This window comes from Leopardus geoffroyi, chromosome A3, assembly GCF_018350155.1.
Source record: "Leopardus geoffroyi isolate Oge1 chromosome A3, O.geoffroyi_Oge1_pat1.0, whole genome shotgun sequence".
NCBI lineage: Eukaryota > Metazoa > Chordata > Mammalia > Carnivora > Felidae > Leopardus > Leopardus geoffroyi.
Window position 1 is genome coordinate 121109512 of NC_059336.1, and position 21790 is coordinate 121131301.

General features: G+C 38.0%; 1 protein-coding gene across 1 annotated transcript in view; it reads right to left on the reverse strand.

Moving 5' to 3' along the window:
* Positions 1-16628: 16628 nt before the first annotated feature.
* LOC123581434 (translation initiation factor IF-2-like) overlaps positions 16629-21790 on the reverse strand; it is a 43420-nt gene continuing 38258 nt past the window's right edge. Inside the window, exon 5 of the mRNA XM_045447492.1 lies at positions 16629-16852. The gene's annotated coding sequence lies outside the window, so the exon portion shown is untranslated. The remainder of the gene's footprint in view (positions 16853-21790) is intronic.

Genomic DNA, 21790 nt, shown 5'->3' on the forward strand with positions numbered 1-21790 from the left:
TGTAGAGGCATTGTCCTGCCCTTGGCACTGGGCCCGGTGGATTTAGCGTGTATAATTTCTCCTGAGCTCCTCTGGCAGGGGCAATGGGTAGCCTACCCAACAGCTATTCCTCACTTCTTTTTGACTTTAAAAAAAAAAAAAAAAAAAAGTACATAAGTAAAATAAAAGCCCTATTTCGATTGGGCAGTGATGTGCCCAGCTTCAAGGAGTAAGTAAATCATGCCACTCTCATTTCCCTTTTGTCAGTCCAGTCATGGGTATTTGGTCAAGTTCTGGCCCAAGACGTCTGCTGGGAGCCTCAGTGTTTCTTCCCGCTCAGGGGGACTTAGAAGAGAAAGAGAAAGCCCTTTTGCTCTGGTCTCCTCCCTATCTGCTCAGGACTCTGCAAGCTGGGGATGTAGTGTTTAGAGCAGCTCTGCCATCTGCTGGTCAGAAGGGGAAGGCCAGGAGCACAGCCAACTTGTGCCCAGACGGCCAGCTGCTGAACAGCCCAGTCATCACCTGCTTCCACACGTTTTGTTAAGTGGCACATTATGGGTCATGTGGTTTGAGCACTTTTAGCTGGATATTCTGTTTCTTTCAGCCGAAGTCACTTGTAAATGATACAGATCCTTTCAAATTTCTGACGTGCAGTTGCCATACTGAACACCACACGGCTAAATTTGGAGGTTATGTATTTGCCTGACAGAGCCTGAAACAAAGGACTGACTTTCAAACAGTCATTCTCGCAGAACCACTATTTCTTAAACTGTCCTATTTGTTCCTATTTGATCTGGTCAAATTTGTTTACATTTGATCTCCCCACAAAGTGATTCTAGCCAGACTTATTTTCTTTTACCAGTTCCTTTGGAAAGCCATTCAATAAATGTATCAGAATGTATTGGTAAGATGACATTCCCTCACAGCTGACACCTGTCCTCCTGTTTCAAATATGGCAACCAGTACAATCTGAGGAGAGCAGTTCTGAGCCCACGATAAGGAAAAGTCTTCACTCAAAGCCATGCAGAGACACAACAGGCTGCTCATGAGGGTGGTGCAGACCTTACCCACAGAGGAGTTGAAGTATAAACAGAATGACAGGACTTTGTAAAGGAAATGTAAGTGTCAGATGGAATTATTCAAAATGGTATTTGAGGTTCTTCTCAACTCTGAGATTCAAGGATTTCAAATCTTAAAACTGAAATACGTCCTTTTTGTTTGACTCTGCAAAACTGTATGACTATCCTTCTCTGTAAATACTGGATACCCAGATTTTTACCTTCTGACTGGCTACCCCTTCACCCTGTAACCCATAGTCTATACCCCACCTCTGTACCAAAAGTGTTCTTTTACTAATGACTGAAGATCCAAGCAAAATCCAACATTTTTCTTAATCTTTAAAAAACCAATGCTCTGGTTTCTCTTCAGATCGCATAAATCTCTTGCCTTTTACTAAAAAACCAGATAATTCATTTCTGCAAATGCTACCAGGAATCAATGTATGTTTTGAGAATTCTCATTCTCATACATGTGCCTCCACTATTAGAGGGTTGCTTGCTGTCATCGGTGTTCTTGTTGCCCATATCTTTCCTAGTTTTCACATATGCCTTGCGTGATTTTTTTCCCCAGCTTTAGTGAGATTTATTGCCATATAACATATGTAAGTTTAAGGTACAATGTGATGATTTGACACATGTAAATAATGCAAATGATTACCACAATAAGGTTACTTAACACCTCTAGCCCCTCACATAATTGCCTTTTTGCGTGTGTGGTGAGAACATTTAAGACTTACTCTCTTCACTTGCAAGTATGCAGTGAAGTACTGTTCATTATGGTCACCATGCTATCTGAAGATCTCCAGAACTTACTCATCTTAGAGCTAGAAGTCTGTCCTCTTCTTAATCTTTATGCCGTCTGGATTATCTGCTACATCTGAGACTGTTTCCCAAGCACTGCTTGAAATTCTCTCCTTCCTTCCACGACTTTCCAGACACTTAAGGGTTTTGTTTTTTTTTTCTCCTTTGTAGTCCTCATCAAGATATAGCTGAATTATCTGGGGGAATTTTAAAAATTACACACGTCCAGGGTGCCTGGGTGGCTCAGTCCTTTAAGTGCCTGACTCTCGATTTCAGCTCAGGTCATGATACCATGGTTCGTGGGATCCAGCCCTGAGATGGGCTCCACACTGACAGCACAGGGCCTGCTTGGGGTTCTCGCTCTCCCCCTCTCTCTGCCTCTTCCCCACTTGCTCACACGCTCTCTCTCTCAAAAAAAAAAAAAAAATTACACACATCCAAGCTCTAGTCCAAGAACTCTGATTCAGTGAGTCAAATATCGGGTGCCTTTGTCCAAATATCCTATGTTTTCAGAGTATACATTTCCCCTAATCCCTTCCTCCATCTATTCTAGTTTGTACGCAGGGAAGAGATAGAAAAAGGCTGTTAATTAGACTACCAAGTCCTGTTCAATATCACATGGTTAAATTTAGATTTTAAATTACTGAGGAAAAAGGCTTGGCATGTGTTATTAAAAATGACCCAGGGGAACTTCTTCTCAAAAATGAAAAAAAAAAATACTAACCATAAGGAAAAGAGTGATAAATTAATGACTTCCATTTATCAAAAGACACCATTAAGAGAGTGGAAAAGTAAGCCACAGAATGGGAAATCATATCGGTACCATCTGTTATTGAAAAGAGACAATAAGTAAATAAATAAGACTTGCATCTAAAATGCATGAAGAATTCTTACAAATCAGTAAGAAAAATATGGACCACCCAACGGGTATTCATGAAGAATTCTGGAAATTGCCCAAGAGCGAGCCAGCCTCCAACATTTACTAGCTCTCCAGTCTGTGAAGCCATCTCACAAAACGGTCGACAAAGTTAACTTTGTTACTCCTCCTCTTGCCTTCCCACCAGCCCTATGCTCACCTCTACCCTGGCTCCTTGCAGAGTTACTAACAATGAGCACACAGTTTGTAGGTTGCAGAGGAGAGTGAGAAAAAGAACAACTACATACCAACGTGTGTCTGCGGCAGGTACCAGCAGGGAAAAGATTTAATTACTGAGTCGGGGCTATTTGCACACCGTGTTTTAGTGATGTTTTCACCCAGTGTGTAATACTAGGTTGGTAGCTGTTTACTGTAGCACATTAAAGATATCATTTCCCGATCCTTTGGCTTCCATAACCACTGCTGAGAATTCAGCAGTCAGCCTAACCATTTCTTCTTTGAAGGTAAACTGTCCTTTTCCCTCTGGCTGCTCTTAATAGTTTCTCATTGCCTTTGGTATTCTTTGCTTCTTTATGATGTGTCTGCGGTGGCCTGCTTTCTGCTATGTTCCTTGCAATTTATTGAGCTTCTGTGGCTTAATGTCTACGGCTGAAAAAATTCCAGCTATTTTCTCATTAAATGTTGCTTCTGTCCCATTCTCTTTTACTTCTTCTTTTAAGGCTCCCACCGAATGGGTTAGACATTTTCATTCTATCCTCCTTTCTCTTCCATTCTTTTTTTTCTCTTTGTGCTTTATTCTGAATGGTTTCATCGGATCTTTGCCAGAATTCTTCCTTTAGTGTGTCTGATTTGTTCATAAATCATCCACTGATTTAATTTAGGGTACTCTATTTTTTGACGATTTGCATTTATACTTGGTTCTTTGTCAAATCTATGTCATTTTCTATTTGAACTTTATAAGCATAACTGCTTTACAGTCTATAGTGGAATCCCTGAGGGTCTATTTCTGCAGTCTGGTATATTTTATTTTTCTTGTCCATAGTGTTTTATCATCTTGTATACATGGTTATTTTTTCCTATATCCTGATGATTTTATTTGTCAAAATAACTTGAGGCCTACTATGATGTCCTCTTTCTCCAAAGAGAATTTTCATTGCTTCTGCCAGGCACTTGAAGGCACCAACATTCCAATATTACCCCAATCCAATTTTAAGCTTGAGATTTTCCAGGCCACCCAGATGACTCAAAGACAGCCCGCAGTATATAGGACTGGTTGACTTCCAATTCACTCTTATTTCTAGTGTGTGTCAGTCTCAACTCAGGGTACAGGGCACTTACCCATGCTGGGCCCCAGCCTCCAACTTTTGTCTCCCTAGCCCTAAAGGCACTGTTATACCTCTCAATCGGGGAGCCTGGGTGGCTCAGTTGGTTAAGCATCTCAGATCAGGTCACGATCTCACAATTTGTGAGATGGAGCCCCACGTCAGGCTCTGTGTTTGGGATTCTCTCTCTCCCTTTCCCTTGAGCATGCACATGTTCTCTCTCTCTCTCTCTCTCTCAAAATAAAATAAACTTAAAAGAAAAAAACCTCTCAATCACCTGCTGTGGATTACCATGTCCTCAGGATAAAATGGCACCAGTACCATATTCATCTTTATAGATTTTCATCTTCTCTAGGAACTTGGCCTGGTAATTCCTCACTGTTTGTTTGCTATTTCTAGAAAGGTGATTTTATATTTTGCTCAGCATTTTGGTTGTCCTCAATGGGAGGATTTGTTTAAATTACTTAACTCATCATTCCTGGAAATGGAAGGCTAACCTTAACTTTTCTTCTCCTACTTACCACCCCATGACTTTTCTAGGAAGCACAGACATCGTGGAAACAATGAAAGTTGGGATTTTGGTACTGCCCTCTCCATTAATTTGTTGTATGGTTTAGAGCAAATGACCTAACTTTTGAGTCTCAATTTTGTGGAAACAAATTAAAATTCACACACAACCCCAAATCTTTAAGGAAATTTAAGGAAAATGTTCAAGGGAATTAAAAGAAAAATATATCACCTAGGCCTGAAAGAACTTTTGTGTTATCTTCCAAAATGGCTTAGTCTATGCTGATAAACATAGCAAAATAACAACCTTATAAACTAAACCAAAAATTTTTTTTTGGTTATCTAATTATTCAGATTTAATCCAGATCCTGAATGAGATTAAATTTGACCCTGTTCTGTATTAGTCACAGGTGACATATTTTTCTGTTTGGCTCTCTTCTCACCCAACAAGAAAAACTAAGAATCACCTTGCTGTCAATTTTTTTTAATGTTTATTTTTTTATTTTGAGAGAGAGAGAGACAGAGCACCAGGGAGGGACAGAGAGAGAGAGAGGGAAAGAAAGAGAGGGAGAATCCCAAGCAGGCTCCATGCTGACAGTTGTCAAATATTTTTGATGAGATGTTTTACCCATACAAACATTGAGCTTTCAAATCTGTATGAATGTCAAAGATTATAAATTATGTTTTGGATAATTGTGGGAAGTTTAAAACATGGCTAATGTAAGATTATATTGTTAATGTGTTAACGAACAGACTAGGCTATGCTGCAGGGATTAATAATCCCAAACTCCCACTGGTTTAACCCAGGAAAGTGTATTTTTCATTCACCCCAAGTTGGCTGCAGGTCTGGAGCTCCTCCCGACAGCTCCCTTCCAAGCACGCCTGACATCCAGGCTGTTCCATCTTGTGGTTACACCATCTCCGCGTTTAGCCTCTGCTGTTGTGGCGGCAGGAAAGGAGAAAAGCATCGAGAACTAAAAAGTGTTCTTCTCTCTATTCTTTGTCCCAGAAGTGACACATGTCACTTCCATCACAGCTCACTTGTCAGAACTCATCACTTAGACCCACCTAACTGCAAGGGAGCTGGGAAATGTACGGGAGAACATGGATATTCAGTGACTAATAAATTAGAATAAATTACCTCACTTTAAATGTGACTGAACTTAAAATGAACTCCTTGAAATATTTCCAAGTAAGAGTTATTCCTGAAACAATAGGAAATCCACGGTGTAATTTCCAGTATTGAAGCAGCAGATCCTCTGCTGTGTCTCCCGCCAAAGTGGTTAATTTTTTAAGAGGTTCTGACAGCTTCAAACATAAAACACAGCATGGAACTTTGTTTATTCTTGGATAGTTGCCTTATATTTAAAAGGAAGGAATTGGGCCGAATGATCTCTAATGTCACTTAAGAGCCCTCGAAAACCTTATTTAACATAACAAAACATGTTCTATGTCAACTTGGAATAATTTTTTTTAGAATTCTGTGTTTTGAACTAAAACTTTAATTATGCACCAGAATCTAGCCTAAAAGAGCGGCTGGCCTTTGTCTAGCTCTAGGAGGTAACCTCTAGACTCTCGGAATTTTCTAAGGAGTGTCTTTGTTGTCCACGGGCCCTGGGACCACACCTGAGAGTTACACTAACAAGGTGACCCATGGTGGGCCCCTGGGTAGTCTACGCTGACAAGATGATTCAAGGTGGGGGCTGGTCACGGCAGGGACCAACCATGTGACTAGAAGGCTGGGGCTTTGGGCCACATGATACCAGCCTGACTTCCAAGGAGGACAGAGAGATTGAATTCAAACACGTGGGAAACAATTCAATCAATCACACCTGTGTAATGAAGCCCCCGGAAAACTCCTGGACACCGCAGCCCCGAGGAGCTTCTCAGGCCGGCAGTACCCTCTGGGCACTGTCACACTTCAGAGCCGGGAGGGGAACGCACCCTGAGGATGATGGAAGCTTTGCGTTTGGAACTCTCTCACGCAGCTCCGTCTGCATCTACTCCGGCTTGGTCTAATCTGTATCCCTCGCCAATGATAAATGGAACTATGAGTTTAGTAGCTTTCACAAAGAGGAAAAGCCCGATTCAAACATAGGCGTTGCAACCACCACATTCTATTGCGGCCCCATCACCTCAAACTCAATAGAAAAAGTACCTAACAGCACCTTAGAAAAGGTTTGCTTACAACTGCTTTTCAAATGTACTGTGACACACAGTAAGAAATCTTGTGTTTTACATAACTGCTCATTACACACACGCGCACACACACACACACACACACACACACACACACATCCGAAACAAAATGTGCTACACTCTGATATTTTCTAATCTTGGTTATTTGTAATTTCCAAATGCTATAAACCTACCAAAGTTGATTTCCTATCCAGTGAAGAATTTTGCACCAGCAGGGTAAAAATTGCTGGTTTAGAAAGTTGTTTTTATTATTTATTTATTTATTTCTTAAAAATGTTTTTATTATTTTTCGAGAAAGAGAATGCGAGCAGCAGAGGGGCAGAGAGAGGGGGAGACACAGAATCCGAAGCAGGCTCCAGGCTCTAAGCTGTCAGCACAAAGCCCGAAGCGGGGCTTGAACCCACAAACCATGAGATCACGATCTGAGCCGAAGTCGGAAGCTCAACTGACTGGGCCACCCAGGCGCCCCTAGAAAGTTGTTTTTTAAAATAGTACTTTCCAGTTCTGGTTTTAAATTGGAATAACCTGGGGAATTTTTCAAGAAAACCCAAAGCCCAGTCTCCACCTCTTGAGATTTTAATTCAATTAGTTTAGGATGGAGGGCTGGGGGGGGGGGGGGGCACCAGCACTTTTTAAAGCCTCTGGGTACTTCTGATGTACAGCCAGGAGTTGAGAATCACTGTTCAAAAATATTACCTGCTTTGCTATTTTAAACAAATGTGTTAAGGAATAAATATGCTCTTTTATTTTAAAATGAAAATGCATGGCTAAATACGGCTAAATATGAATCCTCTACAGCTCACCTTTCCTGGCTATGGTACCTATGGTAACTTCATAACTAAACTGCAAAAGCAACTGTTTGAGCAATTAAAAAATAAATATGAGAACTGACCCTGTAACTCTAAAGACATGCACATATTAGTGACTTTTCTTTTCACTTGAAAGTGATTTTATTAATTGTTAAGAAGAGGAAAAAATATTCTTTTCTATTATATAATTATATAAATAATCTTTAATTATAACTATATAATTTTATATATTAATACATAATACATAAATATACAGCATATATATTAAAATATGAGCTATTAATACATATTAATAATATATAATGTGTAATATATTACTACATAATACCAAATTATTTTCCAAAGTTACTGTCTCAATTTACATTCAATTAGAGTTTGCATTGTTCCATGCCATTGCCAACACTTAATATCAGACATTAATTTTTGTCAGCCTGATGGGTATAAAATTGTACTTTAATGTATCATTTCCTTGAAAATAATGAGGTTGAGCATTTTTCCCTGTGTTTATTGTCTAAATGGGTTTTCTCCTCTGTGAAATTCCTGTTCTAGTCTTTCACCCATTTGTATATGGGGTTTTATTTTGGTAACTTCTTACATGACAGCCTATCAAATCCTCTTAAAGCAAAATATGCCACAGTTTAGATGACCTTCAAACAGAAATCTGCCCAAAGTATGTTTGTATGGAATCCCTTAAAGTTTTTAGGTGATCATTCTAAATATACTGACTTTGTAAATTTAAGTCAGGATATTGAAAATTATCCAAGGGGCACCTGGCTGGCTCAGTCAGTAGAGCACACAACTCTTGATCTCAGGGTTATGAGTTTGAGCCCCACACTGGGTGTAGAGTTTAATTAAAAATATAATCTTTTTAAAACAAAAAAAGAAAATTATCCAAACTACTCATATATCACCAGTGCTTCCCGCTTTATTCCAACCCAAATCTCCCTTAGTACTGAGTGACATTTTTCGAGGAAGATCTCATAGTGAGATCATATCTATGCAACGCCCTGTGTTTACTGCAGGACAGAAACCTAGACAGAGAAGAAAAACTTTTGACAAAATCAAATATTGTGGGGGAATATGAAGATATGGTTGGAGAGTAGCTTGTCAAATGGAGTTTTCTCTATGCGTCTTCTTTCCTGACAGAAGATGACAGTAAAGGTAGACAAATGAGTAGCACAAATGAGGGGGGAAAAGTATCACAATGCAAATAACAATGACTTCAGTAGTATAGCTGAAACATTAAGAGTGGAAGACTCACCCTACTGGGTCATACCCATAATAAATTAATCCCGGTAATCATATCTGTAACAACAGAACTACTGGGCTCCTTCCCCAGTTTGGATTCCACCCCATCCTTATAACCATTCCCTTGCATAAAGGTCAACTCCTTTGTCCTGCTAACCCTCCAGTTCTCTCACCCAGCAAGCCCCAACCCTATTGGTATTTTTTAAATAAAATATTATATCTTTCCCCAAAATGTTATAATTCAGTATATTCTAAGGAGCTTCAGATAATTTGTACAGTTTTTTCAATGTTTATTTATGTATTTTGAGAGAGAGAGAGAGAGTCAGAGGGAGTATATGTTCATGCATGAGCAGCAGAGAGGCAGAGAGAGAGGGGGAGAGAGAATCCCAAGCAGGATCCGTGCTGGCAGCACAGAGCCTGACCCAGGGCTTGATCCCACAAACCGTGAAATCATGACCTGAGCTGAAATCAAAAGTCAGTTACTCAACCGACTGAGCCACCCAGGTGCCCCAGGAGCTTCAGATAATTTGATCATTTCCCTCTTTTCTTCAAATTCGTTACTCAAAAGTTCTAAATTTAGTCTGTATATAGTAGAGGTAGGGGTGTTAGGGGGGCGGTAATCTATTTCAGTGAAGAAGTATGCTGTGGGGAAATACTTTGAAACATATTATCAGTGCTTCCACATGGCTGTGGTTGAGTATTCATTCAAAGTCACGTTAGTTTTTAAAGACTCATCAACATAAAGGGAGGTGATTTACTTGGTTATTTCTGAGCTTGCCTTATCTTACCTTATTTTTAACTGCTTGTCAATTCTATTTCACTATAAAAAGACAAATATTTCTGTTTTCATTGTTTTAGGGAAAAGCAGCTCTAGATCGGAGCCTGATATTGTTTTTGTTCTGTACAGAAAAGGCAATTGTACATTATCAGATAAGGGGATACTGGAGCCAGATGAGCCAGTTCAGGTGGAGAGAGCTCCTGTCTGGCCTCCCACAGTGAGCTGACAGCCAATGGCAATGACCTTGAAATCTGGAAGAAAATCTAATTCTGCTGAATCAGAGAACCTTCCTAAGACAGGAGAATGTGACGTTCCTCCCACCCCTCCTCCCCCCCGCCCCCAACCTGCTCTCCCTGGTTTTCCAATGTCCTGGGAACCACAATCCTCTTCCTCTCTCCCACTTTGTCCAGAGAAACTTCTAAACACAATGGATACCTTCAGTTTATCCAGGCTAGACTAATACTAATTAGACTGTTTTTTGAAGCACAGATAAAAATCAGTAGTTAAGATCAAAAGGTAGTAAGTCTTTAATCCCTAAAGAAGGCAAGAAAAAAATCCTAAGGATGTTACGTCAGAGAAAAATCCAGGAATTCCTAAAATACAAGGGGAACCTGCCTCAGATCCCATGACAAGTGATGAGCTAGAGCCTTTCTACCTGCACCATACTGATTCTAAGTCAGAGTCACAAACATATTGAAATCAGGAATTCTTTTTAGTGGACATGAGTTCATTTTCCCAGCCTGTTATTTTGAAAAATTTCAAGCTTACAGAAAGTGACAAGCCTAGAATAACAAACACTCCATACACACAATTCATCTAGATTCAGGAATAGTTGGCATTATGTCAGGTTTGCTTTATCTTACCCTCTCTATACACTCTTTCTTTCTCTCCTTTTTTTCCTTTTTCCCTTCCCTCCTTCTACTGGATCATTTACTTTAGAGTTACAGACTGTCATGACCCTTCACCCCTAAGTCTCACAGATGTTTCTTTTTAAGAACAAGGACAAATTCCTACAATCACTATACTATTATCACATTTGAGGAGATTGAGCATTGATACAATACCATTATCTAATACATAGCCCATATTAAATTTCCTTAATTATTCAAGTAATGTTTAATATTTTTATGTTTATTTTTGAGAGGGAGAGAGAATGAGAGAGAGAGAGAGAGAGAGAGAGAGAGAGAGAATGAGCAGGGGGGAGGCAGAGAGAGAGGGAGACACAGAATCTGAAGCAGGCTCCAGGCTCTGAGCTGTCAGCACAGAACCCAATGCGGGACTCCAATTCACAAACCACAAGATCATGACCTGAGCCCAAGTTGGACGCTTAACCGACTAAGCCACCCAGGTGCCCCTCAAGTAATGTTTATCATAGCTATTGGGTTTTTCAATCCAGGATCCAGTGAAGCATGATGAATTCAGGATTTTTTAAAAAACAAAGAAATAATGACAAAGAAAAAAATTAACTCTGAAAGTCATCTTGAGAGCAGTGAAACTTTTCCTACTTGGAAACAAAATTAACACTGACTACTATGAAAAACACCTGGTAAAAAATGGAGACTATGAGGGCACCTGGGTGGCTCAGTCGTTAAGGATTTGACTTTAGCTCAGGTCATGATCTCATGGTTGGTGGGTTCAAGTCCCACATCGGGTGAGCTTTTGTCCCGCTTCTGGTGAGTATGAGCCCTGCTTTGAGTGACCCCACTTTCTCTCTCTCTCTCTCTCTCTCTCTCTCTCTCTCTCTCTCTCTCCCCCCCCTCAGCCCCTGGGATTCTCTCTCTCTCTGCCCCTCACTAACTTGTGCACCCCCCCCCGCCCCTCATTCAGTTGTGCCTCCTCATGCTCAAAAAAAAAAAAAAAAAAAAAAAGGGAGACTATAAGATGTAATAACCACACTCATACTTGTCCTGAAAAATTTACTACTGGATAGCACTAAAACAGAAAACTTTAAATTTTAAGAAGGATTTATTACTTTTACCTTATTCTTTTTATGCACAGAGACTGAATAGGGCATATTATATACCATTTTATTTTTTTTAATTAATTTATTTTTTTTGAGAGAGAGAGAGTACAAGTAGGGGAGGGGCAGAGAGAGGGAGAGAGAGAGAATCCCAAACGGATTCTGTCAGCACAGAGCCCATTGTGGGGCTCAAGCTTATGAACCATGAGATCATGACCAGAGCTGAAGTTGGCCACTTAACCAACTGAGCCACCCAGGTGCCCCTCTTATATACCATTAAAATTTTTTTTTCAAAGTCAATGAGATAAAGTGAAGCAACATAAAATTCTTGTTTGATGAGGGAAATGGTATTGTAAAAATATACAAAAACAACAACAAAAAGGCAACCTTCTTTTTAGAAGTGATACAAGGAGCAGATCTTTAACAAATTCCCTGTTATTCTACTTGGCTGCAATGCTGTATAAATGAGCTCTTTCTAATCACGTGTAGTGATTACAAGTAGTGGGCCATAGTCTGTAAATCCCAAAAGGTATTAACAATTTTGGAGATGAAAGAATGAGGAGCAAAACAGTAACAACCAGCATGACCTATACAATTTTGTTTATCAAAGACAGAGATCAAAAATTATGTATCATGTTAAATTTACAAAATAGATGATGTAACATTCAATATTTTCCATGAAAATAAACTATCTTTAAAGATAGATTGCATGTCAATTAATTTAGTAGGAATAAGTAAATATGAAAATGCTAATCCCCTAAGAGCAGGATTAGATATAATTATTATCAGACAAATAGACTTTAAGGCAAAACTATTACTAAGACTAAAGAGGGTAACTTCATAATATAAAAGATTTTTTCACCAGGGAGATATAACAATTTTAAATTTATATGCACTTAATAACATAACCTGGAAATATATAAAACAAAACAAAACAAAAAGAACTAAAAGAAGGAAACAGAACAAAAATCATTGTGATGGATTTTAACATACCTCTTTCACTAATTCCAGATAGATTACAGATCTAACTGTGAAGGCAAAATGATAAAGCTTTAAGAAGGCAATTTAGGATAATAATTTCATGAACTTGAGGTAGAAATCAGTTTCTTCAAAAAGATGCAAATATTTCCTACCAAGACATAGAAACAGCACACTGACCATAAAGGGGAAAAAATTTGATACATTTGACCAAATTAAAATGAAGAACTTTTGTTTATCAAAACACACCATAAAAAGGTGAGAAAAAACAAACTACAAAATAGAAAAAGATCTTTGCAATACATAAAACTAACAAAAGGTTTACATTGATAATCTATAAAGAAGTCCTAGAGAGTTAAAAAGAAAAAGCTGAGGATCCAGTAGGAAAATGGTCAAACACTTGACAAGCCTCCTCACAAACAGGAAACATAATGGTTAACAAACGTATGAAAAGATGTTAAACTTGATTAATAATCAAGGTAATGTAAATTAAAACAGAACAACTCCTATAAATAAATAAATAAATAAATAAATAAATAAATGACAACACCCAATAAAAAAAAGGGCAAAAAATATGAACAAGTAGTCCACAAAAACCCAAAATGCTAATACCTAATAAACATATGAAAAGATATTCAGTTTTGTTAGCAATTAGGTAAATGCCAATTAAAAATGAGGTAATGGAGTGCCTTGGTGGCTCAGTCGGCTGAGTGGCGGACTTCCGCCCAAGTCATGATGTCACAGTGTGAGTTTGAGCCCCACATTGGCTCTGTGCTGACAGCTCAGAGCCTGGGGCCTGCTTCGGATTCTGTGTCTCCCTCTCTCTCTACCCCACCCCTGCTCAAGCTCTGTTTCTCTGTCTCAAAAATAAATAAACATTTTTAAAAAATTGTAAAAAATGAGGTCCTATTGGTGCCCACCAAATTACAAAAAGTTAAAACATATGAAGTCCAGGTTTGCCTAGCATATGGGGAAAGAAAACTCATATACTCCTGGTGCAAGTGTGAATTGTGACAACCTATTCAGAGCAACGAATAACTGTCAAATAATAAATATCATCACAGTGTAATGATAACTATCAAAATTTAAAATATTTTTAAAAAAATTTTAAATATTTATTTATTTGAAAGAGAAGAGAGGGCACATGCACAAGTGGGGGAGGGGCAGAGAGAGAGAGAGAGAGAGAGCGCGAATGGGAATCTCAAGTAGGCTCTGCAATGTCAGTGCAGAGCCGGATGTGGGGCTCAAACCCACAAACCGTGAAATCACGACCTGAGCCAAAATCAAGAGTCAGATGCTTAACCAACTGGGCCACCCAGATGCCCCAAAATTTAAAATACTTTTAACTTACAGTTTTAGATTTACATTCTATAGAGATACTTGCACAAGCATGTGCAAGGATATATTTATATGGAATATTATTTATAATAGCTCAAACTATGAGACATCTATGTCAACAGTAGGAGAATGGTTAAAATTTGGATGCCAAAATAGTTGTAAAATGGAAACCTCAGTGGCCATTTAAAAATTAGAGGTAAGTCTGGGAGCGCCTGGGTGGCTCAGTCAGTTAAGCATCCGACTTCAGTTCAGGTCATGATCTTGCAGTCTGTGAGATTGAGCCCCACGTCAGACTCTGTGCTGACAGCTCAGAGCCTGGAGCCTGCTTCAGATTCTGTGTCTCCCTCTCTCACTGCCTCTCCCCCACTTAGGCTCTGTCTCTCTCTGTCTCTCAAAAATGAATAAATGTTAAAAAAAAAATTTTTTTTAATTAGAGGTAAGTCTGAATTATTATTAATTATGAAGTGAAACGATCATGTAACAATAGGTAAAGGGTGCCTGGGTGGTTCAGTCGGTTGAGCATCCGACTTTGGCCCAGGTCATGATCTCACGGTCTGTGGGTTTGAGCCCCACATCGGGCTCTGTGCTGACAGCTCAGAGCCTGGAGCCTGCTTCGGATTCTGTGTTTCCCTCTCTCTCTCTGCCCCTCCCCAGTCATGCTCTGTCTCTGTCTCTCTCTCTCTCTCTCTCAAAAATAAGTAAAACATTAAAACAAATTTTTTTAAACCAATAGGTAAAGTATGATATCATTCTGTGAAAATAAAGTGTATGCCTGAATATTCTTCAAAAAAGTCTGGAAAGATACCAAAAGTTTGACTGTGTTTACTTCTTGGGGATGGGTGTTGAAAGAGGTAGAGAGATATCATAAGTGGTTAGAGATTTTTACTTTCTACATTATAAATTATTTGCATATGTGTATGTGATCTATAAATAATTCTGTATTCATTGATTTACTTTGCAATAACAAATAATAAAAAATGAACATATGCAGCAGGAAAAAAAACCAAAAACCAAACAACAACAACAACAACAACAAAAACCCACCATGAGATACCATTATACATCTACCAGGTTACCAAAACTTTAAAATCTGACAACGCCCCAGCAATAGCACTGCTAGGAATTTACCCAAGGGATACAGGAGTGCTAATGCATATGGGCACTTGTACCCCAATGTTTACAGCAGCACTTTCAACAATAGCCAAATTATGGAAAGAGCCTAAATGTCCATCAACTGACAAATGGATGAAGAAATTGTGGTTTATATACACAATGAAATACTATGTGGCAATGAGAAAGAATGAAATATGGCCTTTTGTAGCAATGTGGATGAAACTGGAGAGTGTTATGCTAAGTGAAGTAAGTCATACAGAGAAAGACAGATACCATATGCTTTGACTCTTACGTGGATCCTGAGAAACTTAACAGAAGACCATGGTGGAGGGGAAGGAAAAAAAAAAAGGGGTTAGAGAGGGTGGGACCCAAAACATAAGAGACTCTTAAAAACCAAGAACTGAGGGTTGATGGGGGGTGGGAGAGAGGGGAGGGTGGGTGATGGGTATTGAGGAGGGCACCTGTTGGGATGAGCACTGGGTGTTGTATGGAAACCAATTTGACAATAAATTTCATATTTAAAAATAATAAAAAAATAAAATAAAATATGACAATGCCAAATGCTGGTGGGCATATGGAACAAATGGGATGATTAGAGTGTGGTATTTATATTACCAAATTTTCAGACACATCCCCCTAGGATGCAGAAATTCGACTCTATGTTATACGTCCTGGAGAAACTCATGTGCATGGGCATCAAGACATATAATCAAGAATGTACATAGTAACATTGCTTATGATAGAAATGGGAACAACACAAATATCCATCAACAAATGAATGGATAAATAAATTGTGGCACAAGAATACAATAAAATATTACTGAGAAAGTAAAAAGAAATACTAAAATATAATATATTTATATGTGTATTATATATTAAATATATATTATATAATATAAACTTGTAAGTATATTAATATAGAATGTTTATATATATTTATATGTAAATATATTTATATATGCATAATACACTTATAAATATATAAAATTAAGTAGAAAATAGAGGAGCATCCAAACCAAAAGATTAGTCATTGAAAAGACAAACCTCTTTAAAGATCAATCAAGGCAAAAAAGGGAACGTACAAATAATATTAGAAATAAAACTATAGGATATAACCATAGATGCTGAAGAGACTTTAAACATAGGAAGATACTTTTTTAACAACATTTTAAAAGAAATAGTTGGAGCAACTTTTTGCTAATGAATTTGAAAACAGAATAATATAGCTTACTAAAACTGACTCGGGAAAAAATAGAAAACCTGTAGGATTTTTTAAACTGAATCAGCTTAAATTATTCCCACAAAAGAAAACAATAGACCCAGACAATTTTAGTAGTGAGGTCTCTCAATAATTCAAGAAGCAAATGATTCCAGCCTTATATAAACTATTCCAGAGACTGAAAAAGAGAAACACACCCAACTCCTTCAACATCAAAAACTTAGTGACACTACATGAAAGGAAAATTACAAACCAAACTCATTCAAACATAGAAGCAAATATCCTAAACAAAATGTTAGGAAAAGGAATCTAGCAATATATGAAATGATAATATGCCACATCCAAGTTGGGTTTCACTCAAGAATGCAAGATGCGTGTATCAGTTACCTATGCTGCGTTAAAAGCAAAACAAAACACCAAAACCAAAATGACAACACTTAGAAACAGTGGCTTGCAAAAGTTTATTATTTCTCACAATACTATGGGTTGGCTGGGCTGGTCTTGCCCGGGTTACTTTCGTGGCTGCAGTCAGCTGGGTTTGGACGGCCTAAGATGACCTTACTCACATATCTGGGACTTCATTTGGGATGTCTGGAAAGGCTGGGATTTGTGGCCTCTCTCTCCATGAGGGCAATCCTGGGCTTTTTCCATGTTGAGAGAAGCATTCTAAGAAGGAGACAGCAAAAGAACAAAATCACTTGAGCCCAAGGGTCAGAAATCACTCAGTGTTTCTCCTGCCACATTCTAATTAAACAAAACACAGGCCAAAGCAGATTCAAGAGGAAGGGACTCCACCTCTTGAGGGGGATGAATACCAAAGTCACATGGCAAAGGAATATAAAGAATGGGAAGAGAGGAGTGTTGTGGCCACCTTTGTAAACAATCTAAACATTGGTTTAATATTAGAAAATCAACTATACCATGTTAAGAGCCAAAAAGCAATACACACACACACACACACACACACACACACACACATACACACATATGTACACATATGTGCATATACACATACATATATATACACACACAGACATACACACACACACACATATATATATATATATATATACACATAGATCCTTCTCTTCAATATGTGCAGAAAATGCATTTAGTAAAATCCAATACCCATCAAAGATTTAAACAAAAACACCAAAAGGATTTTCTTAGCCTGGTAACCTGTATCTACGCCAAATAACCTACTCCAAATGTTACAGTGAAATATTGAAAATATTCCCTGCAAGACCTGAAAGAAAACAAGTGTGTCTTTTATCATCACCATTTCTAATTTACCTTATTGTTCTGGAGTGGTTAGCTCACACAATAATGTAAAATAAATAAGCAAATAATCAGAAAAATAGAAACAAAATCTTCATTGTCTGCAGATGATAAAACATTATTAGAATTAATAAGAGAGTTTAGCAAATTTTCAGGAAATCAAATCAAGATTAAAAAATCAAATGCATTTACATTCATTCACCAGCAATAGTAATTAGAAAATGCAAAGATACTATTTTTGTAAGTATCAAAAACTAACACATTTCTGTTTCCAGGTAAGAGGGAGTAAGCTATCCCCTCCTCTCTCTCCCACTGAACACAGCTACAAAACTTGGACAGAATGCATGGAGCAGCTCTTGGATGACCTAAACATAAACAGGAAAAGCTTCTCATTAGCCATCAAGGAAATACAAACTAAAGCCGCAATGAACAATACCACTTTACCCCCTCTAGAATGGCAATAATCAAAAAGAGGTACTAACAAGTGTTGGTAAGGATGTGGGGCAATTGGAGCCCACATACAATGCTGGTAGAAATATAACACAGTACAGCCACAGCCACATATTGAAGAGAACCCTGAGAGAACTGAAACTTGTCCGTACAAAACTTTGCACAAAGATGTTTGTAGCAGTCTTATTTGTAATATTTAGAAGTAGGAACAACACAAATGTCCATCAACTAATGAATGGAGAAACAAAATATGGTATATCTGCACAATAGAATATTATTTGGCTGTAAAAAGGAATGAAGAATGGATTCATGCTGGAACATGGATGGACCCTGAAAACGTAATGCTAACTGAAAAAAAAAAAAAAAAAAAAAAAAAAAAACAGAGAGAAAAGGCACATATTGTATGATTTCAGAATCTGTATTAGGGTTCTCCAGAGAAGAAACTGGCTCACATGATTGTGTAGACTGGCAAGTTAAAATCGACCAGCAGGCTGGACATTCAGGGAAGAGTTGGTATAGCAAGCTCAAGTCCCTCTTTTTCCAGGGACCTCAGGCTTTTCTTGCTGAGGCCTTCAATAGATGGGATTATGACTTCTAATGGGAATGCGGTTTCTTTCTGGGTTGATAAAAGGATTTGTACCGTCCATATACACTGATTTGTACAGTCAATTTTGCAGTATAAGAGACAAAAGCATATGCTCAAGAGAGAATATCACTTCCTGATTCTGTGAACTGACAGAAATTTCTCCCATTTAGGAAAAAGACAACTGAGGGAGGGGCAGTGAGGGTGTTAAATGTCATCAGCCTTGGAGCCAGCAGCTTCGGCAGTGACAAGAAGTAGCATCCCTGGCACAAACATCAACCATTTGACACCAGGTATTGGCAGCCTTGGGAACAGAGATCAGTGAGAGTCTGCAGCCGGCAGGGGTGTAGCCTTCAGCTGGCCTCTGAAGGGAGAAGAGCAAGAACAGAAACTTCAAGGCAGCCAAGAGAATAAATTCACAGAACACTTGCGAGATACCACATAGAGATTCCAAGAACTCTTTACGAGGAAACAGAGGCGTTCTTAGAATAGGTGGGGGAAGAGAGAGAGAAACTGCTGTGTGACTACTATTTGGGTCCACACATGGGATATGTGTTTCTTTTCAGGGTTTTTTTTTTTTTTTTTTGTCTGTTTGTTTTGTTTTTATGAAACCAATGAGTATATCTCTTTTTTAAAAACTTAAGTGGAACAGTTAGCTTACAGAAGAAAATAGTGGAATTCTGCCCCATTGACCCTCATTCCCAAATTCCCACTCCTCTTAAGCAACTTCTCTGAACTTTCTTGGCTGTTTATTCTGGTTTTATCTCCATGTATCTAAACTGTGTGCTTATATAGACTTTTTTTTTTCATTTTTTACTTTAGCTATCATCTGTTGACTTGCTATTATGGTAAATGGAAATTTAGCTTGCTCAAATTATCTCCCTCAAGTACAGGCACACCTTGCTTTACTGTGCTTCACGTTATTGCACTTCACAAATAGTGCATTTTTTTATGAATTGAAGGTCTGTGGTGACCCTGTGTCATGCAAGTCTATTGGCACCATTTTTCCAAGAGCATTTGCTCACTTCATGTCCCAGTGTCATATTTTGGCAATTTTGCAATATTTCAAACTTTTTCATTATTATTACATTTGTTATTGTGATCGGTGATTAGTAATTATGATTCACTGAGAGCTCAGATAATGCCTAGCAATTTTTAGCAGTAAAGTATATTTAAATTAAGGTATGTACTTTTTTAGACACAATGATATGACACATTTAATAGACTACATCATAGTGTAAACATAACTTTTATAAGCCCCAGGAAACCAAAAAATTCATTTGACTCACTTTATTACGATGCTTGCTTTATTGCCATGGTCCAGAACTAAATATATCTAAAGTGCATCTGTATGTTCACTTAATATTCTTCATTCCCATCTTCCCAAATTTGTTATATTGGCAATTTTGTTTAAATAAATATTTATTATTTAAATATATATAATATATATTAAATACATATTATAGTTTCTACTATTCATAGCTGTGATAGTATATATATGATAACATTTCCTTTTTGAACAACTTTATATTTTTTCCAGTATAAATAATTCCTTTGGTTTTTGTTATTTGTTTGCTTAATTTTCCATGTCAAAATCACTAATTCAACTCCAATGGGTCCAACAAAACTAAAAATAATTTTTGAATATATTAAAATACATTGGATACTCTATAAGTTTAGTTTTCTCTCTGGAAGAATCTCTCATGGAGTCCTCTGTCTTCATTCTCTAATTGGTACTGGTTGCTCACTAAGCCTGTTGCCCAGCTGTTATCCTGAGACTTCCCATCGCTAAAATCCAGGGTATTTTTTTCCCCCTTACTCATGTGCTGTGTCTTTCTCTTTCTTGCCTTCCTTTTTTACATCATTTAGTATTTCTGAATAAAAGTGTCAGGATTTTACTTGTTTATCTGAGTGATAATTTTCCTGGGTATAGAATTTTAGATTGGATAGGATTTGTCCTCAGAATTCTAAGCCACTGGCTCCATTTTTTCCCTCAGACTAACCTAGTGTTTTTTTATTTCTCTTTGTTTTTTTTTTCCTTTTTCTGAGTCCTGAATTGCCTTTCCTTCCCTTGAATTCTTACTATGGCTTCTTTCTTTCTTTCTTTCTTTCTTTCTTTCTTTCTTTCTCTCGCATTGGTTGTCTTTGTCTTTTTTGTTTGAGTCTTTTTCAAATATTGACTGATCTTTTGTTGTCCATTCAATAGGGCTATTCTGGGGAAGAAAGCTGAACTTTCTGGTTGGTGGTGGGTACATGGGGATAGAGCTATAAACATTCTGGTTTTCACCTCTCTTGCCACAAAGAGATTCAAAAGAGTGGGTGGAGAGTCATCCTTTACTATAGGGACTTTGTCTTAGTCTCACTCTTTATAGTACCATGCTACTGCTTTGCCCACCACTGTGCTTGTGCCTGAATTGGGGCCTGTCTTTTCAATTTACTCAGATATTAAACCTCCAATCTTCTGCTTTGGGCATAGGAGAGAAATCAGTATGTTATATCAAAGAAAATAGTCAGATATTCTGCATAGGAAAAGATCCTGGAAAAAGGATATCTAACAGTTAAACATAGCAGATTGAACATATGGCACTTATTTCTGTTGCCTCTAGAAACTCTGCTAAAATGAGAATAAAATTTTTGAAATGAATAAACACAGTAAAGAGAGAACACGAACAGCGATGTAGCAGTCAGGGTTCTGGCAGAAAACAGACTGGCACACTCAAATGAGAATTGAATAGAATTTAATAAGAAAACTATTTACAGAGGTGTGGGCAGGATCAAGAGAACCAACAAGGGATGGCGAAGTACATGGGGTCTAACAGCATTTGGAAACTATCACCATCTCTAAGCCTTTAGAGGAAAATGGAAAGAATGACTGCTGAACGTGGTAAAAGCCCTAGACATAGGAAAGAAGAACCCTATAGGAGCCACAGAATTAGGTAGAAGTATTATGCCACAACCAAAAAGACAGTGGCCTTCCAGGGAGCAAGCATGCAGGGAGAAGGCAGCAATGGGAATAAATACTCCTACATCTACAATTCTATCTCCTCTTACTCTCCAGTCTTCTGCCAGCACCTCCAATTAGCTGAATCCAACTGGTAGCCAAAAGTCAAGGGAGCCTATGTCCATTTCTCTGCACACAGAGCAGGGCAAAAAGAGATGGAGAATGGATTTGGAAGAGCAACACAGATAAATAACACAAGCACAGACAAGAGATGTCAACCAATTTTTAGAAGATAATTTTTTTTTAATTTTAAATTTTTTTTTGAGAGAGAGAGAGAGAGAGAGAGTGTGAG